General features: G+C 40.2%; 1 protein-coding gene and 1 long non-coding RNA gene across 2 annotated transcripts in view; one reads left to right on the forward strand and one right to left on the reverse strand.

Annotated features, from left to right (window-relative positions):
* Positions 1–26209, reverse strand: part of ca10a (carbonic anhydrase Xa) — a 378831-nt gene that overhangs the window by 352074 nt on the left and 548 nt on the right. The gene's annotated exons all lie outside the window — the stretch shown is intronic.
* Positions 1726–26085, forward strand: LOC119479129. Its single transcript, XR_005204617.1, has 4 exons — positions 1726–1840; positions 7338–7341; positions 9210–9213; positions 26076–26085. It is a non-coding gene; the product is annotated as an uncharacterized LOC119479129 (long non-coding RNA).

Consider the following 26209-nt stretch of genomic DNA (forward strand, 5'->3'; position numbering starts at 1 on the left):
CTATCTAACCTTGGTTAAAACAAGAAGTCTTATAACTAGGTCCTAGCGAGATGCAAATTTGTAACCATTTTTCTTTGTTGATTAGGCCTACTTATGTACATATTCATTAAGACATAAATCATGCAGGGGATACAAGATTTTCCACTCAGTTAACCACCGGTCTTTAAGAGCATGGATTGTAAAGAAAATATTCTCATCTCAGAGGTATTGGCTGTAATGCAGATTATCTAACTTCCAATCCTTTTCATATATCTGACAAGGGACTCCGAGGACTCCTCAGTGGCCTGTCAGAGTCTATAACGTGTGGCCTACCTGAAAGGGGAAGAGGTTAATTTTACTTTGTGCAAATAACTTTCCACCACCTTGGTAAGCGGGAAAGATCTCTCTTGTCTTTGGCCTTATTGATTCCCTTTACTGAGCTGATTTTCTATGTTAAGTGGGAACCCCATGACCTACCAAACCAGCCCCCACAATCAGATATGGGTTACCTCTAACAGAAGGTTAATCACAGGCAATCATTAACATGACTCCTCCATTAAAAGGATGTCCCTAAGCCCACAAGTCTGGCAGCATTATGTCAGACTTATTATCACTAGACAGGGAAATGGTGTGGGGGAAGTATACAGCTTTATATCAGTTACACTTTGATCGGAACCCATTAAATAAAATTGGTTTTCTTCTACACACTTTTAGAAATACATATTTTAGTGGTGAATTAATATCAAACCATCATGATTTTACATAGTGTTACAAATATAAACTTACTATAAAGCCTATACAGCATCTGTAAAATTAGGTTTTTGTTTGTAGCTGCTAATTTTGTCTGCAGTGTTGGGTAATAATTCTCTCAGCTTCAAGGATAATAATGTGAATATTCATTTTCCATGTATCCCCAAATCATCCTCCCACCAAGATAAAGGAAAATCTCAACCAGATATCATGGGAAGGTATATAAATAGCACAACATTTGAAGGACATTCTAAGAGTCATGATAACGCATTTTAGGCTTCTTACGTGTTATTTCACGCCACGGGGTTAACCTTGTGAAACGCGTGTCATTAAACCAACCCGGTCTCATGGGAAGGCGTATCAATACCATTTTATTACACAGACATTCCGTGTGTCATGTGTACTTATTTTAGCCTTTTTGCGTGTCATTTGTACGCCACGCAAACGTCTGCAGTTAGGTTCAGGCAAGAAAACCACTTAGTTAGTGCAAGGAAAAACATCATGGTTGGGCTTAAAATAAGAACATAAACCAAGTAAAACACGTACGGAAACAACTACAGAAAACACGTCACAAAAACGTCAGTAAAAAACATGACAAACGTCATTAATGTATCTTACAAAACAAAATACCGGTCAACAACAGTCTCGAACATGGGTCTCCTGGTTAATAGTCCAGCGTTTGTTCCTAATTTAAAGTCCGATGTTTGTTGGACCCATGCCCCTCCCCACCCGCCCCAACATATGTGGTTTTTCTTGCTTTTTATTCTACGTCAAGAACTCTTACCGTAGTATTTACACACGGATGACTTTACAATGCAGTCAGTACAGGATACATAGCGTACAAATGACATGCAGAAATCAAGAAAGGCGTATTTATTGCACTCTAAACGCCTTGCGCATTATCGTGGCATTTATACACCTTTTCCTGCTAATGGGCTGCATTTAACGCTGCGTCGTTAAAATGACGGTAACGACCGCATTTAGAATTAGGCAGCAAAACCACTTAGTTGGTTTTGGAAAAACATCATGGTTGGGCTTAAAATAAGTACGTAAACTAGGTAAAATACGTACATAGACAACGTAACATACGTGCGGAAAACACGTCACTAAAGTAGCTTCAAATAACTCAGCAACACGTCGAACACCGGTCCACCGTAAGCAGCCTTTCTCACTTTTTATTCTACATCGCTTTTTTTTCTCTTGTTGACATCAGTGATGCCTTTATGCCAACAGTATCAGCCAAGCATATAAGCAGCAGGTACTTGCTGTAGGCCTTGGGAAATCAAAACAGATCTGTGATAAAACTCAACCATGTAGTGTATTATGAATGCTGTAAACCGCCGAACAGACTGCTGTTTAGAAAACAAATCATCACTGTGACTTTTATCAGAGTTGCTCCGTGTTGTAATGATAAGAGAAAAGCGAGACTTGATAATACAAATCTGATATATGAGCCGGCAATCGTCCCAGAGGAGCAGCCCGTCATCCCGCAGGGTACAGCCAGACTGGAACAGCCTTCAGTCCCACTTATCTCCTCATTTATTCCCCCAAGACAGCCATTAACTGATGATGACAGAACTATGACAAAGGTAAATTGATCACTTAATCAGTCTTAATTTATGAATTGATGGGCCCTGATTAAAAAAGCAACACACCCACGGGTATTCTTGACAGCACAACATGCAGGAGAGAAGAGTCCATTAGTCAGTGCATCCAACTGTTCTCCCCTAGGGCTCGAGTTTGAGTGGTGAATATTTTCTTTGTTCATGAGAAAACTCTCCTTTTTCTTTGTCTTTTTCCCACACTGCTAAAAAGTCATAAAAGGTCTTAAAAGGTCTTAAATGTTCAGTTTACATCAAATAATGTAGGTTGTACTATGTGTTGTCCGACCGCTTTAGTGTTTACAACAGTTTGGAACAGGTACAAATACAAAGAGCCTGCCATCATAGCCTTGTTTAGCTGCATTCCACTGCCCCGTTTCCACCGCAGGACATTTCCCTAGGAATTGAGAACCTTTTTGAGGAACTCACTGCGTTTCGACAGCAGGGACCAGGGTCTAAATTGAGTTCCGAGGACATTTTATGTGGGCCTTTTTACCCCTCAAAAAGGCCCTGGTAAGGGGGTAGTACTTTCTGAAAGTACCGGAACTTTCGGGTTGGAGTTTGCAGGGATGACCATCGCTGATTGGTGGAACACAAACACAGCACCGTTTCTTCAAGAGCATTTCTTCTTTTGATAACATTAAAAGTAAAGTTAGGTTTTGCTGACATCTTCCCAACCAACAACCATACCAACCAAGACTGGCATGATAAAATAAGTCAACGTTACTTTTAGTTTCATATGGGACATGAACACAGGTCTCCTGGTTGAAAGTCTTGTGTTTGCTTGTTCTTTTTCATACGTCAGCGGACTAATTTGCCTAATCTTTGCAGGTCTTCAGACCACGGTGGAAACACAGACAACAGTGGGCTGAAGGAACCTTTTAGTTCCTTGAAAAGTAATTCCAGGGACGAAATGTCCTGGGAAGTTTTGGTGAAAACCCAGCTTTAGTAGTCTCCATACCATGTCTTGTACAAATGGGGATAACTTTGGGACACGCTCTCACACTTGAAGGCATTCATTGTGTTACACTGGAGTTCACACAAAGAATGAGAAAGTACCCATTTCCACTGTAGTGTCTTGCATCCAGATGAAATTCAAATGCCTTTTAACTCACTTTCATTTGCACTTAACCACATATGCATCTCCATTAGCCTGATCACAAATCTGTTTTATCTGCATTATCACAGGAAAATCCGTTAATATAGGTGCTAGATTCCTTTCCCATTGCCTGGAGACAAGTATGCCTCGTAGTATGTTGATTTTCTGGTATATCATGTTTGACGTCACGAAAGCGCCGGAAAAGTGGCAGGAATTACCGTGTCCACCCGGGAGTCATGTTTCCATCACTGCCGATCGGAGCGGGAGACAATAAATACCTTTGACTAGTGCCGAGTTATTTGTCCCTGGATTGAATGCAGATTGTAAGCTTTCCCACAAAAGACAAAGCCAGATGTTGGTGGGTTTTTTGTCCAGTGGGAAAGGGGCTATACTGACATAGTTACACTTTGAAGAAGTACAGTATAACCTACGTATGCGTCTTGGAGAGACTGATGTGTTGAAATGGGGTCATATACCCTTTTTCCACCAACATTAGCACGTATATGTAGTTTTTTAAACACGGGAAAATGCACTAACAGGCAACAACAGCTGTTAGTGTGTCAGTGTGCTGACTTGACTATGGCTTGCCCCAAACTGCATGTGATTATCATAAAGTGGGCATGTCTGTAAAGGGGAGACTTGTGGGTACCCCTAGAACCCATTTTCATTTACATATCTTGAGGTCAGAGGTTATGGGACCTCTTTGAAAATGACCAGTTTTTCCTCACCAAAATGTAGAGTAAGTTTGGAGCATTATTTAGCCTCCTTCCCGACAAGCTTTCTTGTTTTATATGACACCATTTTCATCACTCTAGCTTTAAAACTGAGCCTGCAACAACCTTAAACATCGGAAGTTGCGTTAATACGTTAAAGAAATTAGTGGCGTTAAAACAAATTTGCATCGGCGCGTTAACTTTGACAGCCCTTGGTGTTTTTTTTATATCCATTACTTATTCAGTCTCTCTTTCAAACTCTCAAACCAGTTTCAAACAGAGATGGTAAGTGTTGGAACAGTGGAAAGACGAGTTAAATTTTGTTTGTCGGGTTTCAGTGAAGTGTGTTTTACAATGACGAGCAAGGTAAAATTACAGTTTGTCAATGGAGACCGGTGGCTTTGAGGAGAGCATAGTAACTGCATGTTTTGTTACGTTAATGAATTATAATAATTGTCCAAATCCCTGTTGATTTCATTATACTGTATATTCACATCAACACGCGTCACATAGCATTGCACCGTGACTACAGCAGAGTCGTCTGTCCCGGGAATGATTGCCGATTCTAACCTTTCCCACTGAAGACTAAAGCCAACATAAATTGTGATACTCTCGCAAGATGGTTATGGTTAGGCATTAAACTTGAAGAGTTAAGGTTAGGATAGGTCGTTGGGCAGCGAGTCTCACAAGAGTTTTTGCAAGTTTTCCTTCTAGACACGATCGTTTTTTGGTCTAGTGGGAAAGGGTCTATAGAGATCCTCAGTTTGAAGAATAAAACAGAGATCTTGAGAGACCATTTTAAATAATGCCTATTTTAACTCTTTGTTGGATTGTCTGTTTCGGAAAGTTAAGGGTGGGTTTCATACGCTGTCAGATGATCTGTCACGCCCTTTGTTAGCAGCATATTGAGGCATTTATTTAAGGATACAAGAATACAATCAGAATGCGAGGCGAGTCTGTGCAGCGGTCCAGCCAAAAGGATAAACACAAAAAGGCTATAGCGTCACAGCTCTGCAGAGTTACTTGAAGAGTTATTGTGACGTGCAATCTTTGATTCGGGGCCCCGGCAGCAACAAGATAAGACCGGCTTTCCATGCACCCATGGACACTCGAGAGACTCGACACTTCCACAGCTGTCCCCCGCAGGCTCAGCCACCCAACTCTCAGACACACAGCAACTTGTAAGTTGTTATTGATTTTGAACCCTGGTGCCCTGCTCATTGAGTCTGGGGGCAACAAATTCAGTGCTTTACAGTTCAGAAAGATTGCATTTTAGATAAACACTGTCAGCGACTGTATCACGAGGTACCGCGCCGATAAAAAGGAGGGTCTGAGTAAACACCTGGAGACACCGCGGATCGCTATCTTCACAGTGAATTACAGCGGAAACTGTCTTTAAGGCTGAAAATTGCCCCCCCCGTTTCATTCCCACCGCCGCTTCCCCATCTCTCCAGCCTGGGAGTAAGATAAAGATGGGCCTCTTCACAGCAGAGAAACTGGACTCTCAGACAGTAATGGAGGCAAGGACACTGGAGAGTCCACGGAGATAGGAAGCTCCACTCCATTTGTCAAGGCTGCACTAACTGGTCACAGAGGTCAAGAGATGAACAGCGAAATGAATCAAGAGGTAATTCCTCTGATGAAGGGAGGAATTAATCAACTTAAGTGTGCTATTTCATTTACCATCCATAGATTTCTATCCGGGTGTATATGCATATGGTACACAGTGCAAATTAGCGGAGGCAGTAATAATGTGGAGTGAGTCAAGGAAAAAGATCTATGGTGCTTTGCAACCGATTGCTGTGTGCTAATCTCATTTGGACCCTAAAGGATTAATATTACCTGGACATATTCACTCTGTAACTTTACTCTTGGGGAAAATTGCCTTCCATATTGTGGTGAAAATGGTACTCTGGTAACAATAATACCATGCAAATGATATTTCAAGATTAAGATATTTATTTGCTGATGCTGACATGTAGTGTAGAGCGCTTTGAGTGGTCGGAAGACTAGAAAAGCACTATATAAATGCAAGTCCATTTACCATTTGTCACACACATATTTTCAATATGTGCAGTGAAATGCAGGGATAAAAAGTAGGGCTGTCAAAGTTAACGAGATAAGGCAAATTCGTTTTAACGCCACTAATTTCTTTAATGCATTAACGCAATCAATATTTCAGAGGTTGTAGTGGGTTCAGTTTTAAAGTTAGAATGAAGCTACTGGTATGATATAAAACAAGAAAAACCTAATGAATCCATTGGAACCAACTATGTCATACTAGATTGTCACAAAGGAGGTTAAATAACGCTCCAAATTTGCGCTACATTTTGGCGAGGAAAAACTGGCATGGCAATTTTCAAAGGCAGTCACTTGACCTCTGACCTCAAGATATGTGAATGAAAATTGGTTCTATGGGTACCGACGAGTCTCCCCTTTACAGACATGCCCACCTTATGATAATCATATGCAGTTTTGGGCAAGTCAAAGTCAAGTCAGCACACTGACACACTGACAGCTGTTGTTGCCTGTTGGGCTGCAGTTTGCCGTGTTATGATTTGAGCATATTTCTTTATGCTAAATGCAGTACCTGTGAGAGTTTCTGCACAATATTTGTCATTGTTTTGTGTTGTTAATTGATTTCCAGTAATAAATATATACATACATTTGCATAAAGCAGCATATTTGTCCACTCCCATGTTGATAAGAGTGTTAAATACTTGACAGTGTAAGGTACATTTTGAACAGATACAAAATATGCGATTCATCACAATTAATCATGGACTATCATGCACCTAATCACCATTAAATATTTTAATCGATTGACAGCCCTAATATATATTCCCTAATATCGGTATCGGCCCCAAAAATCCAGTGTCGGGGCCTAAAACTAAATAAATCCAAACCATCAATGGTGATTGACCTATTATTCTTATCATCCTGGCTTGTCGTGGCTTTCATGCCATCCCACACTACCTTTAGGTCATTGATGTGAAATTTCTCTCTGATCTATTTCTATATTGGAGTTTAGGCCTCTTTTTTTCATATCAGGCCTCTTTTACAGCTGCTGCCTTGTCCCCATCCTCATCATGTAGCAAAGCATTCCATTTCCAGAGCAGTGCATCCTTTAATGCTTAATTTAACCAGGAATAGAGAAAGAATATAAGAAGATATCAAATCCGCACTTTCGTCAAGATCAGTAGTAGAATTGTTAAAAACACAACAGTTTGTGGTTTCCAGGAGGAGCTGAGAGGGGGCAAAGCTAAAGAGTTCTACGCATCTTTGACTGAACCATAACATGGGTCAATAGTTTTGTTCCGTCTGGTAGGGCAACAGATATACTGAAAAGTTGCTCATCGATTTCAGGATACGAGAGGTGGTGGTGAGACTTGAAGCCTCCGGGTCACTGAAAACACACTTTCAGTGAAGTAGAAGACATTTTGTGTCCAGCAGTTACAGATGTGATAAAAAGTAAGTTGTGCTTTTCTTGTGTGACCTTACTATTCTCTTTACGGTATATATGTACAACATACTTCCTGCCCAGCACTCAATAGAGACCCAGGCACTCATGCTTTCTCTCCAAGTGCTTGTCTTTTAAAACTCACTCTTCGGTGAATGAACAGAACCTTAATTTTCTTATCCACTTCAGTGTCACACATTCTATTTCTTTAACAATTTGCCATCACAAACAGGGGCCCATACAAAAGTCCCATTGGTGAGTAAACCTTGAACCTAAAACAGCTACAAAATAAATGGAAGTGTGTATCAGGTAAGCTTGCGAATAGCTTATTATAAGCCTTTAGCCAAACAGATTTCCAAAGGTATCTTTGGCTAAGTGCAAGAAATTCAAACTTTACAGCCTACAAGTAGTCTATAGTTTCCTTAAACCTTTCTGTCAGACCCCTGCCTGGGTTCAGAATCAGTTTAAGCTTCCACAATCATCTCCTGTCAATATCAGCTGCTTTTATTAACTGTTGAATTGTATTTCTTATTTATAAATTTGTATTACTTTTCCAAACTTTTTCAATAATACATGGTGGGGAGTCATGATATCCACTGAATACCAGACACTGTAATTACACACAAAATGAGATGTGCCATGTGAATTTAATGACAAAAAAGAGGGGACATTATCTATTTTCCATGAAGTTTAATTTATGCAAAGAATATCAATTGAAACTCTCAACTGCTAAACATCTAAAGCAAATAAAAGAAAACCTGCCATGAATTCAGAGCTATTCATTCAGAAGCCCCACCTCCCAGTATCCCCAAGAACTTTCCAGAACTCGTTTGGTTCTGAAAAGTGAAGCCAATGGGGAAGTGACTTCAACCTGCATTCTCCAGCAGGGGGCGACTCCTCTGGTTGCAAAAGGAAGTCTGATTGTATAGAAGTCTATGAGAAAATGATAAACATTGTAAACATGAGTTTATCGTCTCAGTCGCTAGTTTCATGTCTTCTTCAATACAGCATGATGTTCATTTAGTAAATTATGGTCCCATTTAGAGTCAAATAGACCATAAAGCAGGGTGTGCTTTAGGGCGGGGCTACCTTCTGATTGACAGGTCGTTACCACGGCGTTGTCCGGTCTGGGAGTTGTCCGTGTTTTCGTCTTAGAACTTTAACCCTTTCACAGTGTGTTTTCAGTTCATGAAAGTTAATTGTAACAGTTTGGTTGTTTAAAAAGGTGTTATTCAGCGTCCGGTTGTACTTAGCTCCACCCTCTCTTGCTACTTCTGGTTGCAAGAAACCAAGATGGCGACAGCCAAAACGCCAAACTTGAGGCTTCAAAACCATAACCTGCAAACCAGCGAGTGACGTCACGCTTGCTACGTCCACTTCTTACTGTATATACAGACAATGGATTGAACCGAGATTTTCATTTCCTCTAAAGGGTCTAAGTGTCTGCGCTATGATTGCTGTGTTCAGATCTGCCAAAACACCAAGGATCAGAGTCTGATTCAACTAAACTCAGCAGCTCCGAAAATGCCCTCAGAGGTCTGACGCCCAAATTACATGCGAATGACTGGAGTGTGTTTCCCCATGATTTAGTTGGCTAAACTCCTGAGAACAGTATCTGTCTCTTTAGCCGCTAAATGCTCCACTAAGTTCACCAACTAGTTGCTATTGTGTCCCTTTGCCATTTGTTCCTGACGCTGATGGGAGTGGTGAAACTGAACCAAAACAGTTGTGGATTGTAGACCCAAAATAATGAGCTGAAAGACACTGAAAAAAATGGGTCTATGGGTTTGTCTCTATGAGTGACACCCTACTCAATACATGTAGTCATTATTGATTGATTACTAACATTCTGTGTGGCAATTGTGGTGGACCCAGCCAATACCTTCCTCCTAAATATCCTTTTCAGTCAACAGATTGCTGTCTTGAATCTGACAAAAGTTTAACTCTGACTTGAGTTGTAGCTATTTAATGAATACTGACTGATGTAATTAGTTGACTTAATGTGCATGTAGCAATCGGTGCTAAATTTTTAACTAAATGTGCTGTAAACGTCACCAAAATACTTTTCTGCAACCCAGTTCTGCTTCTGTGATGTACTGGTTCATTCATTGTTCCACAGCTTTACTGATTATTTGTGCTCTATTTTGGACTCTTATATTGTCTTTATCTCTTGCTGAGTCCTGTTTCTTTTACTGCTGCCGTGGCCTAATTTACCAGCGAGGAACAATAAAGTTTTGTTTTATCTTCTTAACTGCAAATTACTGCACTATAAGGTGTGTAACTTGTTTTTAATGATGACACTAGCAGATGTTACTGCACCACACTGCAATTAATTCCATTACCATATTTTAGTACATTTCCCACTCAGAGGGGCTTTCCATTACATTCTGACAAGTTATTAAGTTATTTCACAAATAGTGCATTATCACTTGCTATAGGCTTCTCTGTCTCGCTCTCTGCCAGGATGTATTGTTGCACGTTGAAACTCATTTAGGGGAGAGTGTCACACAAAGGTTTTCACACATCAGCATTCTACCTTTTTTTTTTTCTCCCCCTTTGCGTAAGACATGTTTTTCCCTGGGTACAGGTTGATGAAAGGAGAAAAAGAAGATAAGGAAATATTTGATGCTGTTTTTTACAATGCACCAGAGGTTTAAATATACAGACAGATACTATGCATACACCATTTCCCGCACATAAATGGGTAATAAATATATAAATAATAATAGAAAATAAATATGTAGCAAATACATATTAGTGTTAGCATTCAGATCCTTAAGTAAATAATGCAATATGAATTACAAGTTTAAGTCCTACATACATGAATATGCACACTGCTCTTGAACTGCCTGAAATGCCTCGCTTGAAGTCCCGCCTTTTCTTCCGTAACGTGGTGATGTCACCAAGTAACACATTTGCATAATGGCTAGTTTGGCACGCCCTCAAACACAGCTAGTTAGAACGGAGCAGATTCCGAAAAGTTAGGTTTGGTTGACCAAACCTTATTTGTACTTCCATACTTGAGTTATGGCACTTCCGGAGTTATTTTAACCCAAACCGCGATCTTTTCCTAAACCTAACTAAGTAGTTTTGTTGCCTAAGCCTAACCAAATAGATTGTTTCTTAAGCCTTACTAAGTAGTCTGTTGCCTAAACCTAACCAAGTAGATAATTTCCTAAACCTAACTAAGTAGTTTGTTGCCTAAACCTAACCAAGTCGATCTTTTCCTAAACTTAACTAAGTACTTTGCTGCCTAAACCTAACCAAGTAGATAATTTCCTAAACCTAACTAAGTAGTTTTATTTTGAAAAGACTGGAGCGGAAATTGACATATGCGTCATGTGTTGCTGGACATTCGTAGGTAAAGCATGAAAAATATGTTGTTGAAAGTCGTGCTAAGCATCACGAACAAAAAGGGAAAATTGTGTCTATGAACACGAATCAAATACAATTTCGTATCTATTTCACAAACTGCCGTGAGACTGCATTGTTATTTCGGTCAATATCTTAAAAGGTCTTGAGTACGGATACCCAGCCCTACTAGTTTCACAATGAATGAGATTCATAAAACAGAGCCATGCGTACACATGACTTTATTTATGTTTCTGCCTTTGTGTGCACACAGAAACTTTTGTCTTGAATCAACAGAAAGTTTCATGCCTCTGGCCTCAGGAGCAGCACAGCAGGGGCTTTAGAAAGAGTAACAAGTTGCTGAACTAAAAAAAAGGAGGTGAAGTGGGATTAGAGGATGAAAAAGGGAAGAAAAACACAGGAACGGAAAGAATTTTGTTTGAAATTTAGCAGCAAATGAGAAGGCGTGACTCAGGGAGAAGAAAAAGAGAAAAAAAGGTGTGCGTCTGGGAGGTGAAAAGATGAGAGGTATTTGCGTATGACAGAAAAACAGGCAGAGCGTGGTTGTATTATTATTTTCCCTGTTGAAGTGGGTGAAAGCAGACATGCATGGAGATAAGGGCCGTCTCATCCATTAATGTATGATTCATAGACAAGCAGAAGATATGAGTCGATGCATCAGCAGGCTCTACCAAATCAAGACAGCCGCGGAGTGTTATCTTTCTGCCGACAGATGCTGGACACTGATAGCCTCTGGGGACCAGCGGAGAATGTCAGGCGTTGTCTCTTTCTCTTTTTATGAGAACGAAAACATTAAATCCTTTGTTTTACCTCCGTCAAGGAGGTTATGTTTTTGGTTCGGTTTGCTTGTTTGTCAGCAGGATTATGGAAAAGCTAATGGCCTGATTTTCATGAAACTACCGGAAGGGTATAGCATGGGCCAAAGAAGAAAGGTCAATACATTTTGAGAGCACATCCGAATCACCGGGTGGATACATGCATTATTTTTCACTTATGGCGGAGGTCTGCTCTCTCTGAGTGCCCTTCCAGTTTTAAATACAATGCTGGATGTGAGCAGTCAGATAATCAGACAGTAAACAAACCTGGAATCATTCTTTAAAGCTGCACCAATGCAATTTTTATATATATAAAAATATATATTTTGGTGGTGGTGGGTAATTTTTCGGTATTATTCAAAGGTTTTATTTAAAGGTATTATTCTCGTCAGCAGGACTACTAAGCTTAAATTATACAGAGACCGACCCGCCCGCCGAATTTTAAAAGAAAAAAAAACGAACTAATTGAAAGTTATGGCAAAAAGATGGGTTTTGAGTTTGCAATTAAAGGCCTCCACAGAATCAGACTGTCTGATGTTCATAGGGAGGTTATTCCAGAGGAAGGGGATTACAAACAAAGTTAGCACGTAGATGATGAACTTTGTAGAGCATTTAGCAGCTTTTGACCCCGAATATTATTTTAAAGAGTTAGTGGACACCAAACCAGAGCTTAAAGGAGAATGAATATTGGACTAAGATTCATCAGTTGGACAGAAGCATGACCCCAAATGAATGCTAACGTTACTACAAGACATGGGTTAAGACCTGGATGGTTGAAGACTTTCAACCAGGAGGCCGCTGTTCGTGTCCTGTATAAAACCAAAAGTTATGATGACTTATTTTGTCACGTCAGTCGTTGGTCATGTGACTCGTTGGTATCGTCAGTTCCGACTCACGTGAGTCGTTTGTCAGTCCCGTGAGTCACTTTGAGTCGTAGTCACGTGAGTCATTAGAATCGTCAGCTCTGTGAGTCACATGAGTCGCTAGGCAGTGAAGTTAACGTCAACCACGAACGTTTCCTAACCCTACCTAAGTGGTTGTGTTGCTTAAACCTAACTTCCTGTGAAAACGGAAGTTTATTTTGAAAGGACACTATGCATTCAACGAGCGTATATTGACACGCTGTCCCCGGTCCGTCCAAAAGTAACACAAGAGGGGTACTCCGTGCGTCAGTCTCCGATACCGAGGGGCACTGACCAAGCGGCGGTATACTTGCCCCATAACCTTCCATTGTAATCATCATGAATCCAGTCTGACTACAGCCGCTGCTGTCAGAGTATCACTGTAAGTTAAAGGTTTGATGCAACTTGTGAACTATGTGCGATAATGGATGCTTCATGAATAGAAAGTTAAATAAAGTCAAACTCTGGCCATTTTCAATCAGGCCCTGATTGAAAATGGCATCACTTTACAAAGTCTGACATTTATTGTACATAGTGCTTGGAGTAAACAGGCAGCCATCTGGCAGGGGAAGCAAGTAGGTACTAAGGAGAGACATTATTTAAATGATTGGACTGTCAGAGTGAGCAATCATGTTGAAAATAACACCGTCAGTATCCTGGTGTTGAATTGTTTTTTGGTGCCATGTTCGCATCATATCAGAATAGGCTGACGAATGGATCATGTTCATGTAACATTTGCGTAATCTTTATTTCCCAGAAAACCCATATCCAACCTAATAACTTACTATATGTGGAACAAACTATCCATAAGTAATGTTGATTGTTTCTGCAGGGATTATACCTGATAGATTTGATTCTGAAAATACCTACGTCTGCCAACAAATGTCTCCTGCACACAACAATCCAAGCATCTGTCAGTCGTTTGGTCTTTTTGCTCTCATAGGAGCAGTGGTGGGAGAGGTATTCAGATTTAGTTTAGTAAAAGTAGAAATACTGCAATATAAAAATACCCAATTACAAGAAAAAGTCCTGCATTCTGCTAGAACAGAAGTAAGTATTGAAGTATTACCTGCAAAATGTACCAAAAGTATCCAACCAGTTCTTATTCCCAACTCGGCCGCTTGGTCAGGACTCCTTGGTTAGGTTTAGTAAAAGATTGTGATTTGGGTTAAAATAAGTTTGTTTGTTATGTAATGTCAGTTACGTAGCCAAGTGGTTCCCAAACTTTTTCACGTCATGGCCCCTAAACTGACACAAATTAGACCGTGGACCCCCATTTGATAAGATTTTTTTCCCAGGTCCCCCATCTGAAAGGACTTTTTTGCTTTTAGATGTTTTCTTACAGAAACAGAAAGTGAATGAAACCGATGACCATCGTGTTACGTATGGATGGAATTATAGTGAAAATAAATGATTCCTCTTTTTGCTGGAGACCCTTGGAACCCCCTCAAGGACCCCTGGCGGTCTTCGGACCCCACTTTGGGAACCGCTGACGTAGCCCACATTACAAAGGCCTACTTGAGGTAAGTTAGCAGTTGTTCTGAACGTCTCATATTGACGCAAATTGGAGTTACTTCAAAAACCTGGTGTAACTCATACAGACACTAAGACATTGAGGCCCATGACAAAACGTCTGTATTTAATGCCTCTAGGAATGACACCGGGCTAAAGTATCAAAAGTAATCACACTCATTGTACCGAATGGTCCCTTTCAGAGTGTTGTATTATTGTATTATTTTTTCATAACTAATATTGTAGCAGGTCGAAGTTGAGCTCAGTTGAGCTATTTTATACACTGTCATTAGTTTTGCAGGTATTTAGTCATAAACAAAAATAATTCATAATAGGATTTCAACCTGATTGGTGATCCCCTGACTTTCTATCTAGTCCCATCAAATTTATTATAATTCACCTTTGGGAAGCACAAAAGTCTGTACCAAATTTCAAGGAAATTCCATTCCAATTCAAAAAAGTCCAAAGTCATTGGATGATTGTCACATGTTTTTTACATATTATATGTACATTTGTGACATATTTTCTGTAGTTGTTACGTTGATTCCGTACATGTTTTACTTATTTTAGTTATTTGTTTTAAGCCCAACCATGAATGTCATGGTCTTGGTTAATAATTCTGTAAAACCTGCAGTATAACTTGCAAAAATGTTCTCTGCAAAATATTTTTATTTATATTATATTTTGACTTATATTTCTCATTTTTAGAGCATAAATGTGGACGACACTGAATGAAAAACTGCACAAACTTCTTGCTGTTTTCTCTTATTGTCCTTGTTTATCACAAAAGTTATGTCATGCAGCTTTAATAGGACTTACAGACTTGTTAATAACAGCTTAAATTGTAGTGAAAATAAATAAACACTTTTAAGCCAACATTATCAGGGACCAATTGTTTATCTATATTATAATTAATACAGTTATTTATGAAAATCTTAATATTTATCTTAAAGCCATTGTGATTAGGTGGGGCGGGGCTGCGTTCCGAATCCGAATTTTGCCTTGGGCACGAAAAGGGCTAGAGCCTGCCTTGATTACTTCAGTAAATGTCATTAGTTTCCATCACTGCATTTAAGTGACTCCTAAGTCCACTACTAAAGTAAAACACACTCACTAAAAAGTGTGTGTATACATGCATGAACTCGCACACATATACACGTATGGTGGACATCAACACAAACACACGCCGGCTCGGCTCTGTAGCCGAGGGCGGAGTAGTGGGAGGGGCCGCGGGGGTGTCGATGGCAGACCGGTCGATCGGCACACCTCCGAATCCCTATCAGTCTCGTCTAAGTCTCTCAGGCCACGGGTTAGCACTGAGAAGCCCCGTGAGGTCTGGCTAAGAGCTGCCCATCAGTCAAAACCGTCATCTGAGACATCCATCCCTACCAGCTGCTGGCAGCAAAACTGCTCAGAAGAGAAGCTCCGGTCTGCCCAAGGTCAAAGACATGACATGACAGTGTCAAACAAACGTCAGTGTGAAGGGAGACGGAGGGAGGTTTACAGCAATACCAAAACACCCTTTTTGGAGCTGGGAAAGCTTGACAAATCTATGAGGTTTACCTTAAATTAGCACTGACATGGTAGTTTATGGAAATATTCAGGTTGTTTTTCATTCATTGTATGACACTGAAGGCTTCTTTAGTGAGCTAACAACTTCTTTCTCCAGCTTTGTGTAACCAACTTCTTTCAATTAACAGATTTCCCCTTCTGTTTAGTCATTTGTGTGACATAGTAAAGCAATGTAGAGAAAGAAGGAGCCTGGAGGAGCGAGGGGTTCTCCTGAGGCACTGTAATAAATAGTGAACCGAGGCAGACCTCCAGCTGTGAGTATGAAAACCATGAGAGGCTTTTTCCAGACCTGCACCATGAGCAGGGTGTGTGTTTTCTAGTAATCATCCCACTCTCAACTGTACCAACATATTCAGTAATAAACTCTGAATAGAAATGGAAATTCAGCGTACTCCCACTCGCTGTGGCACAAAGCACACAGATGAGTGGGACTTCCTTTTGTTGCGAGACTTTCATTCGATCTTCAAACCTTAACTGTTTTTTATACTCTAGCGTTCACTTGATAATAGAAACAGAAAAATATGTATGACAACTAATGCATATGAGAAGCTCCCCATAAGCTATTGTGACAGCACCAGAGACTATAAGTATATTGTAAGTTTCTGCGCAGGTAAGAGTACTAAAAAGTTAGCCGTTTGGATGGACTTCACTGTGCCACTTTCTGACATTACCAGGCTAACCATCACATATGAAATGCTGCCATAGTGCTCCAGGGAGGATGTATTTTTGTAGGCCAACCAGGAAGTTAGTTTCGCCCTGGGTTCCCTCGACAAAAAGCCAATGGGATTGTTCCATTGGGTTTTGGATTATTGCAGAAAATAGGCTCTGTGGCAAACACACGTTTATGATACTTATACATTTTGTTCCGTAAGATAATTTCCACAAATGAACACCACTTTCATGATTCTTGAAGTGTAAATGCAATCGGCAGGAGTAAAAAGCTAATTTTAGGCTATAAACGAACTACACCATGGTCACATGAGCGCGATGAATACACAACGAGGTTGTAAAGGCAGACAAGTCGGCGTGATGACGTTTAGTAGTCTCAATTGGCCACTTGTTAGCAAACGCCTTTTTTGAGACACATAACGGCTTCAAAATTCACGAGTGGGATATTTATTGACATATTTTATGTCGTTGAAAAAAACTTTAAAATTTCTCAAGCTTTTGTTAACCACATACCTTATTTCAGGCATCTAACTAAAAGCCCATTCAAAAAAGCCATTGACTTCCAGACGAGAGAACCGGAAGTGCTAAAATGCTAACTCATTTCTGGGTTTTAGCACTCATTCCTGTAGCACTCTATTAACAAGCGCTTACGGTAAATAAAGGCAAGAAAAAACAAACAAACACAACATGACAGTGGTGGAATTACCTGTAGTTTATCAATAGTTGTCAATTACCAATGTCTTTTCAAAATAAACTTGCGTTTGCACATGTCAATTTCCGCTTGTTACGGGCATACACTGTCTTTTCAAAATAAACTTGTATTTGCACATGTCAATTTCCATTTATTACATGCATACGTTGTCTTTTTTTAAAAAAAACGTGTGTTTGCAAATGTCAATTTCCACTAGTTACACACATACACTGTGTTTTCAAAATAAACTTCCGTATTCACAGGAAACAACTTTGTTAGGTTTAGGCAACAAAACTGTTTGGTTTAGGAAAAGATTGTGGTTTGGGTTAAGTATGTTACGGAACTTACGTAGTCTACGGAACTTAAAATAAATCCACGTTGACTATTGGTTTCACACGGAACAAACGAAAACGATCTCCATCCAGACAAGCGTTTTAGGGCCATTTCAGAATGAATATCCGTCCATACTATCACGCCTGAAAATGCATAGCACATGACCATTCATGTACACTGTGGGCATGCACTTGCCAGTGTAAACCGGAAGCAGCGCTGGACATGGGAATTGATGTAAAGAGCTCAAGTAAGACTCAGACTGCTGTTTCAGAGGGTATTTTAGTCTGGTTGATTATGATGAAACCATCAGTGGTGATGGAGGCTGAGAAGTGAAAGGAGAGTGGAGGGGAGTTAAGTGAACATAGGTGTAAATTAATCATAGGCCCTGAAGCCAGTGTCTAGCCCCGGCTCCCACAGCTCAGCGCAACCATCTGATTGGCCTTGACAAGCGCTGTTGGCATGACGACCATAAGGTGTCGGCAATTGTAGAGATGAAGAAAACCTGGAAGAAGTCTTCATTACACTATATAAAGATACAATTATGATGATGGACTAATGGAGCCGCTCAGTGTGTCCTCATTGATGAAGAAGTGGCCCTTAAGCAATGAGTGTTTTAAGTAGAGTGCTGATCATCTGAGAACAGCTCAGTCATGTGACCCTGAGCAAGGACTGCTGCACAGATATTTTATAGATTTTCATCATGACGGGAGAATGGCTTAACTGCTCGATTATTTAATTGCCACCCAAGAGGTATAAACTTTTTGTCATATCTCACAGGTGCTTTACTTTATCATTCCATGTCCGTCTTTTTGTCTTTAACACTTTCACAGTGTGTTTTGAGTTCATGAATGTTAACTGTAACAATTTTGGTCACCGAAAAATGTCTGAAAATAACTAATAATAATTAATGTTGAATATGATTATGGACAATGTGGGATTTTTTCCTTATTTCATTGGCTATTTTGGGATTAATAAATTCCATATATTAAAAAAACAACAACAACAACGAATTTGAATACTGATTTGGAGGTCGATTACCATGGCAACGGGTCAAAGCTTCAAAGCATTTGGGTCAGCCCTACAAAGAATATGCTTGAGGTCTAATTTATTCACTTGTATCCTCCTGCTCCTGATCGAACTACACGGGTGAAGGAGGGAATGTGAGAATGAAGACCTCTGTAAGAGGAAAATTAGATGTTTGGACTTGCTGAACTGTATCATGTTTGAAGTGTGGTATTTATGAGGCTAAACCACGGCACTATAGGATGTAGCTATCAGTGGCAGCGGTAAACATCACAGCGTCTCTCTATGAATGCTGAGCATGAACGCTTTGGAAGAGTTTGCGGTGAAAAGTGAGCTTAAAAAATACAAGGAACAAAGCACCTGCCAGAGGTCGTTGGGGCGGCTCTTAGCAGCTACCATGAGAAGATGATAGGGATATGTATATTTAAAGGAGAGTACAAAGAGAGGAGGGCAGGAGGAGAGAGACAAAGAGAGACAGAGAGAGAGAGAAGGGAAAACCCTGGCGATGTTGTATATATGCACACACGGACAGTGAGGGTTTACGCTCTGCAATGGACAGCAAGGAGCCTCAGGGTCTCTCTGTGGGCAAAGTTACACTTATTGATTGAGATGAGAGAGCAAAAGGAGATGATTCAGGACGGAGAAAAGAGAAAGAGAGAGACAGAGTGCAGCGGGGGGAATGATCACACACTCATTCATTGCGTGACTTGGGTAACAAGGGAAGAAACTGTTCCAGTTTTACAGCAGCAGCAGTGATTCTGCGCTACACAAGAAGACAATCTGAATCCTGCTACATTATCCCGTACAAGTCTTACAGGGAATCTAAAGAGCAAATACTTACATCCTTGTTCCTTGGCTATTTAAGTTTAAGGGGTCTTATCTTACACCCCGGCACAAAGCGGCGCTGTCATTGCTAGTTTCAGACTGACGCAGTTGTCATTTTCACGCCGCAGGGTGACCAGGTATCCCACTTCACGAGGGACTGCACGGCATTTTTATCCCTTATTGTGGCCACGTCCCACATATTGAGACGATGTCTCACATTTTCATTGGCAAAACCACTGTAAACCTATAACATTTTTATGTGGAATTAAAATACGTATTTACAGAGTAAGTTATGCGTATTTGCAAATCACCCTGTATTTTTGTGGGTATGACTTTACACAACACAAATATAAAAAAACGTTTGTGGGTAGTGAAATATTTGCAGATCATGGTACATATTTGTGAATTGTCTTCTGTGGATTACAACTATTATCTACAGATATGCTGCGGTACCAATCCGACAAAATTCTGTAAACAAACAGGAGGAAAGTTACAAATGTCACGTGGCCCATAAATCCACAGGAAGTTAACCTGCAAATGCGCAAATATCATTCCACGTGTAGAAATAGATGCACAAATGCGTATATATCACTTTACATGTAAACCTTACAATACGTTTTTACAGAGTAAGTTATGCATATTTGCAAATCACCCTTTATTTTTGTGGATGTGACTTTACACAACACAAATACAAAAAGACATGTTTGTGGATAGTGAAATACTTAGAAATCATGGTACACATTTGTGGATTGTCTCCTGTGGATTACAACTAATAAAGTCCAATAAAAACTTCCATAAGCTATGCCCAACGGAGAAAAGTGCGAGTCACTGCAAAGTCACAATCTATGCAGATTTAGGAGGAATATGATGGAAACTACCACAAAGAAAAGGAAGAGCAGCTACAACAAAGACTGTGAAACTACTTATAAGTATTTATAAGCCGGCGGAAGGCGAAGGTTATTTTTCAATTTACACACGGAGGGGATGAAGCAACACACTTCATGTGAGTCTCACAAGAAATGTGCGGCTCAAAAAGAGATGTGCCAATCTATGGATGCATTCGGGGCAAAGCATAGAGATGTTACAAGATAAGGGCCGGAATTTAGATGTTTATTATTTTAGTTAGATAAACATTATATAAAATTGTAGACTACCTCTTACAGCCCGGACACACCAGGAACGTCAGGAGCACGTGGCGGCTGCGTAGCGTGGTGGCTGCGTAGCGTGGTGGCTGCGTGATACACGCGTCGGGTGTTCACACCAGCTGCATTTCTGCTGCTGCTGTCAGCCATTTCTTTCTACTCAGAGTTTGCCTTTTAATGGCAATTTCATTTCATTTCATTATAAATATAATTTATATTTATTTTAGACCGAGAAAGGTTAAGAAATGTGTAGTAATTTGTAATAGTAATAACCCACAATTAAAACTCTGTACTTTATTCATTCATGGTGCTCTCCCTGTCACTCTATGTTCTAGACCCTCGTCCGGCACATATTTCAGAATAAAAGCCTCATTAACAAATGAAGGAATTCTGTCCACAGAAAAAACGCTTGAGGGAGAGTGTTGATTTTAAAATAAGTCTTTACTTTTTTTCATCTCTGTAACATATTCTACAGATAGACCTCGAAACTATAGTAATGTAGCGGGTATGACATTAATATACAGTCGATAGATCACTTTCACTGTCTGGGACATATTCTACAGATGTCTAGACATGTAAACTGTAGTATTCTTGCTGGTATGATGTCAATATACTGTCAATAGATCACTTTCACTGTCTGTTGTTGCTGTGAGATGCGCGCCGCATGTGTCAAAAATAGGCGAGACCCCTATTCTCTAGAAGAGACGCAGCTGAGACGTGCGTCTCACGCGGGCAGTGTGGCTGCTCTAACCTGTTAACAGGTAAAAAAACAACAGGTAACGCAGCCGCCACGCGCTCCTGACCTTCCCAGTGTGGATGAGGCTTAAGCCTTGGTAACGTGTCCATACACACTCTTTGTCCCACATTTGGTTTGTTTGGGATCTGGTCAGCCTATATGTCACATCCAGTTCCCACGTTGTCTAAGTAGCAAGTGGCGTGTTGGTCTTAAAATGAGGTGTGGTCAGGCGTTCTGTTGGCACATTGCTATCTTGAGGCAGCAGAAAGCGATTGCAACATCGACCAACAAAAAGCTGGTCTAAAGTCTGTTGCAGTATTTTCCTGCTATTTAAAGGGCGCATTATTCAGATAGTAAGATGTGTCTACAGAGGAAGGTTCACAACACGCGTACACTCTGCTTGTTACACACACAAGGACACAGCAGCAATCCCCCTCCTCAGTTAAATACAGTGTTGGCGCTACAACAATTTTTTTTTTATTTTTGTAAAGGAAAACATTAAATTCAGTCCAAACACATAATCTCCTCAGGCTATGCCTTTCAGAGATAAAAACAGTAACAGAAATGTTTGTTACAGGGCACACCGCTTTGTTATGTTTGCCATTGTTTTGCTAATTGGACCTCCAATGTGTGATGTGGTAGCTATGTGAAAATTGTTAATGGCAAAATGCATCATACCAATCCAATATTGTTAGATCCTTTTCTAAATCAAGCGAGAAAATAAGGCTTTTAAGTGAAACATAGCGTTCAGCCCCCCTTTTCCACCCCAGTAATTGTCATACAGTCCCTAACCATAGTCTGAGAGAAGCTACCAGCTCTGTACTGTCACTGGAAATTCATGTACTTTTGGACGACAAATACAGCTGTGCTCCACTACCTGAGCCACTCGGTTGTTTTCTCTGTTCGCTGTCAATGAGGTGACACCGCCGATGAGGCGGTGTGTGCTGGAACAAAAATCACCCCCCGAGACTGGATGCTTTTCCCTGGTATTTTAGGGGGAAAACTGCAGAGAGCACTGCAGAGACAGGTGTGGAATTTTAATGAAGCGGAGATGGAGAGACAGCCAGAGAGATCCATCTACAGGGCTTCGCACACAGATGGTGAATGTTGAAAATGATATATTTGGGTCAATAGTCAGATTTGGTTAAGTATTCAAAACTCATTGACCAAATAACAGAATGGCACCCGGTTAATAAATAACAAGCGTTCTCACGGGGGGGAGAAAAGTATCAAATGTATCCTCCCGGTATCCTGAAGGCAATAAAGCAGAGCTCGTTGTATTGACAGCTAAAAGCCAATATTCTCGCTAGCACTGTATGAACAATATAATCTCCACTTCTCATTTGAATTTTCATTTCAAACCCCGACTGTAGCATCGATGAATATTGAATTATTCACAGTCAATAACCTCATCAAATGCAGCATTAGTGTATTCATCATTGGAGTTTGATGCTCACCCCCTGCATAATGTTGCTTCCAGTCAGTGCAATCAAACTACTGTTTGAATTGTTGATTTAGGAATCAGCCAGCGCTCTGTCTTTTAATTGTCTAAGACACATTAGCACACTACTGAACGGCTGGCTTTGTGTTGCACCTGGCATTAAAATGCGTTTTGGGGGATTGGATTGCAATCGGATAGGTTAAAGAAATTTTTTTTAACATTTCGGGGGGGATCTATTAGCAGAAATGGAATATAATATTTATAACTATGTTTTCATTAGTGTATAATCACCTGAAACTAAGAATCATTGTGTTTCCGTTAGCTTAGAATGAGCCTTTCATATTTACATCGAGAGTGGGTCCTCTTCATGGAGTCCGCCATGTTGCTCTGGCATGTTTCTACAGTAGCCCAGAACGGACAAACCAAACACTGGCTCTACAGAGAGCCTTTCACGTTTTTACGTTACCTGAAGGCCACCGTAGTTCTCCGACACGCTTGTAAAACTGCGGTAACGTGAGAGCGCAAAACCGTAGTAGTGCCAGCCGCCGTCTGACCTCCACTGCTCCTAAAGTAGTGTTATTATGGTATGGATCTCAGCGAGGTGAACGGCGTTACCACGGTTTTGCACTCGGCGGCTGACGTTACCGCAGTCTTGGAAAGGGAGGAATGAGCGGAGGGGTACTCAGTTGGTTGCAATCTGCAACCACACCACTAGATGCTGCCAAATCCTACACACTGCACCTTTAAATCATATCTAGATACAATCTGGTGACGAGACACATTTTAATGCAAGGTGTAAAGGGGGTATCTGACTTCCATGCTGTCACTGCTATCAGATGAAGAGCGGTTTGTAGGAGAGGAAGGATGTCATGAGAACTGATACTTCGGTACCAAGTTGATGCCAAAACTCTGAAAATGTGATGGTACTCGCTTTTCTATAGTAGGTTATTGGCGTCTAAAATCCTAAAGGATGACTATCGACGTGTTCAGTTTTCGCTGATGAGGATACATTATGAACAACACATTTGTGTTGAAATCAGTAGGAGGAAAGCTAGTTAACGTTTGCCGTTAGCAGCCACTGGGCAGCACAGTCCTGTGGAGCTAACAGCTAACGTTAATGTTGCGATGATGTGTTCAAGTAAAACTGAGTATTAAACAAAGGTAAATTATAACAATATCATGATGTGTTCAAACTAGGGCTGTCAATTGATTAAAATATTTAATCAGGATTAATCGCATGATTGCCCATAGTTAATCAAGATTAATTGCACATTAATCACACATTTTTTTTATCTGTTCAAAATGTACCTTAAAAAGGTAGATTTGTCAAGTATTTAATACTCTTATCAACATGGGAGTGGGCAAATATAATGCTTAATGCTAATGTATGTATATATTTATTATTGGAAAACAATTACCAACACAGAACAAAGACAAATATTGTCCAGGATCCCTCACAGGTACTGCATTTAGCATAGAAAAATATGCTTAAATCATAACATGGCAAACTCAAGCCCAACAGGCAACAACAGTTGTCAGTGTGTCAGTGTGCTGACTTGAATATGAATTGCCCAAAACTGCATATGATTATCATAAAGTGGGCATGTCTGTAAAGGGGAGACTTGCGGGTACCCATAGAACACATTTTCATTCACTTATCTAGAGGTCAGAGGTCAAGGGACCCCTTTGAAAACGCGACAAATTTAGCCTAAGTTTGTAGCGTTATTTAGCCTCCTTCACGACAAGCTAGTATGACATGGTTGGTACCAATGGATTCTAATAGATAAAACTGAGCCCGCTACAATCTAAAAATCGCAAATGGAGTTAATGCGTTAAAATAAATTTGCGTTAAGGTGTTATTATTGTTAACTTTGACAGCCCTAGTTCAAATGTAATCTTGTAAAATTTTGTTTTTGGCGAGAAACCTGTTTAAATCCAGTTGTTTGAAGGAGATATTTTTCACAGCAATATAAAATAGATATTAGAGATGGAGTTTTGACCTGTTTAACTTCCTAACACTAGCTATAAGTGTTCATTGTTTTTTTCAGTTTTTTTTTTTACCTTGGTATCGAATTGGGTATAGAGAATCATGGAATCTCACTAGTGTTGGTATCGACCTCTAAAGTTCTGGTACCGTGGCATCCCTATAGGAGAGTGTCAGACGTCCACAGAAAAATAGCAGTCCAATTTGAAGCCGACATATAACACTGTGTTTATCACATTTAGCTTATTGTAGCTCTGAAAAGACGGCAACCCATGTAGAGCCATGCAGATTCCTGCCCTTTGCAGCCTTTGGTGTTAAGTCAGATATCGAACCAGCACAGCCCACTGTTATTGTCTTTTCCATGATAATATGTTTAAACAGAATAATTAAGTTTCATTGCTCTGCTATTATTTACCTTTAGGGATTAAATGTAGCCAATGAAGCAGCGATGCACAGCAGCAGCCCTCCCGGCTTGTTTGTAGCACTATATATTATTATTATTATATTCATATATTTATTCTGCACAACTAGCCTTAATCTTTCTACGAGCAAATTGTTGTGCTATCTTGGAGATTCCCAGCTCAGCATTATTATGTGTTAATACTGGATGTTACTGGAGCAGCTCCAACTGCTTTGATAGTGCCGGTGAAAGTAATTGGTGCAGAGCTGGGAAATAAAGGGTTGTATTCAAGTTTGGGGAAGGGGAAAATGTATTTTAGACATCGAGCCTAGATGTTTTTCTCGAGTTCTTGAAACGTACAGGTCCTAATAGCATACTTTTATGTGACCTTATGTTATACCTCCACTGCTTCAGTCTTAACAAGTCTACATGTGTAGTCGCTACTTCTTTAGATACAGCCTGATGACATTAATGTTGAGAAAGTCCCTGAAGCCACTGTGCACTTTGAAAGGAAGCTGCTCAGAAGAGTTAATGCGACATTTTATGTATTTTTCATTCTCGTCTGTCCACCAACTTCCAACTCCCACTGTGGCCATATTTGTATTTTGCATTTTTATTTCACGTCCCATTGACTGCATTCTGAAATGCAATAAATGTGAGTCTAAAGCCATGCAAAAAGGTTATATAGCAAATACAGGGCACTTTGAAGGCACTAAAAAAACACCCTGAACAACTCCCCTTCATATTAAACACTCGGTAAAATATTAATTGTAATAATCACTGCCAAGACACCACAATCACAGTGTGGGTGGGCACAGAGAAAATCATCTGGGCCTATCCCGTCTAAGAACAAACATCTACTTATAAGATTCTGAAAGGCATATGTTAACCAAAATAGGCCATGCACCATAGTTTAATCCTACAAACCTCATACATCATCATCAGAGGTAATGTTACAGGCACCTGACATGTATATTTATCTCCTTTCTTCACTCTTGTTCAGCTTTTGTTGACCTTGTTTTTAGCTGCATTTCTATTTCCGTCATACAACGTGAGCAAAATAACCAGAGTCAAATTCCTGATAGCCTCTATGTGTGCAGGTATACTACTCATACCTGGACAATCGAGCTGATTCTGATCCATTAAGACAAACATAAAAAGCACATAGCATAGCCTGGCACGGCGGCCAC

This window comes from Sebastes umbrosus, chromosome 20 (genome assembly GCF_015220745.1).
Source record: "Sebastes umbrosus isolate fSebUmb1 chromosome 20, fSebUmb1.pri, whole genome shotgun sequence".
Taxonomy (NCBI): Eukaryota; Metazoa; Chordata; class Actinopteri; order Perciformes; family Sebastidae; genus Sebastes; species Sebastes umbrosus.